We start from the raw sequence: 1,689 nt of genomic DNA on the forward strand, positions 1-1,689 counted from the left end.
AGGATATGTGCTTCCATAGATACACAGCTAATGAAATAATATAAAGAAACTTTTAATAAAACTGTCATAGAATATGTAGGAGATAAACTACGCATACACAGCAACTAGATAGAATCAAGCAGATAAGTAAGCCAAACATATTATACTTTATGAATTTAACTTATACAAGAATAAAAAAGTAATCAGAGCTTTAGTGGATGAAACGTAATCAGGGTATTATACTATAAAGTAAAAATAAAACAACGTTTCAAGGTATGAGAAATGGAACAGAATTTGGTAGTAGAATGTGGAGACAAACTATCTGATTAAAGAAGTCTCAGGAAGACTATACTTTCAGGGAGCATTTTTTTACTTTGTTACTGGAAAAGTTTCCCTGAACCTGGAGAGCACCAGAAACCGTGAGGAGGAGGGGCAGTGCTCTCTCCCTAACTTAAAGCTAGCTCTTGATTTTGCTTTGCTGCGACTGCTTTTTGCCATTGATGATCGTTCTCCTCTTGCTCCTGGGGAATAAGAGGGAGAAGATGCAGTCCGAATGGTTCCCATTGACATTTTTTTTTATAAAGAAGTCTGAGAAAGAAAAAAACGTATTGAAAATAAACAAGAATTGAAGAAATAACAAATCAAAAAACATTTTAGTTTGGATGGAAACTAAAACTGAGTTGCAGATGCGATTCATTGCTTCAGTTGTTCACTCTCTCAACAGTTGTTTATTCAGCAAATATCGTATGCCAGATGGTTTTGTAAGTGCTGGGGATACGGCAGGAAGTTCATGTAGTTCGTAGGGAAAGACAGGCTAGAAACAATAAGTCCAAGATCATGGAAAGACACTGTCTTAGTCTATTTGTGCTGCGATAGCAGATTAATTTACCACAGACTGATTAATTATACAGAATAGAAATTTATTTCTAACAGAGGCACTAGCTGGGAAGGCTAAGATCAAACCACCAGCCGATTTTGGTGTCTGGTGAGGGCCTGATCTCCACTTCCAAGGAGGTGCCTTGAACCATGCATTCTGTTGAAGGGAGGAACTTTGCGTCCTCACATGGCAGAAGAACAAGAGAGAGCAAATCCACTCCTGCAAGCCCTTCTTACAGGGGCATGAATTCATTTATAAGATCAGAGACCACATGACCTAACGCCTCTCATGAGGCTCCACCTCCCAACACTGTTGCATTGGGGGAAACATTCAAACCGTCGCAAACAGTGCATTGCAAGGATTTAGAGAGTATTGAAAAGGTGCTTTTTTGTTCTATAACGTTATTTTCTTTTCCTCTTGATGTGACTTGTACAGAGAGCAATGAGTAAAAGCCTCCTTTAACCCAAAGAAAACGTACAAAACTAACATAGAACTTTAATTTCTATATTGAAAGGTCTTACCATGTATCCAAAAAAATTGACTTTCAGTGATTTTTGCACTCCCCTGCGTTTCTTTGTCCCTGTCTGTCTTCTTTATTCTCTGTACTTTCCATTTTATAGAAGTGGATGTTTTGCTACTTGGCATAGATCGATGATAGATGATAGATAGATAGATTAGCTAGATAGAGATAGATAGATAGATAGATGAGATAAAGAGAAAAATAACTGTTATGTATACATAATTATTATATCTTTATATCTTTAGTGTAAATTATGACTTTTTTAGTGTTTAAACATGGCCTAAATTTTAGGTTTCATAATTTTTGAATTGAA

The 1,689-nt window shown here is 36.4% G+C and overlaps 1 non-coding gene across 1 annotated transcript; it reads left to right on the plus strand.

Moving 5' to 3' along the window:
- Window positions 1-321: 321 nt before the first annotated feature.
- On the plus strand, window positions 322-537 carry LOC119470692. Its single transcript, XR_005199628.1, has one exon. It is a non-coding gene; the product is annotated as a small nucleolar RNA U3 (small nucleolar RNA).
- The last annotated feature ends 1,152 nt before the right edge of the window (window positions 538-1,689 follow it).

This window comes from Cebus imitator, unplaced genomic scaffold, assembly GCF_001604975.1.
Source record: "Cebus imitator isolate Cc_AM_T3 unplaced genomic scaffold, Cebus_imitator-1.0 Scaffold37, whole genome shotgun sequence".
Classification (NCBI taxonomy): Eukaryota; Metazoa; Chordata; class Mammalia; order Primates; family Cebidae; genus Cebus; species Cebus imitator.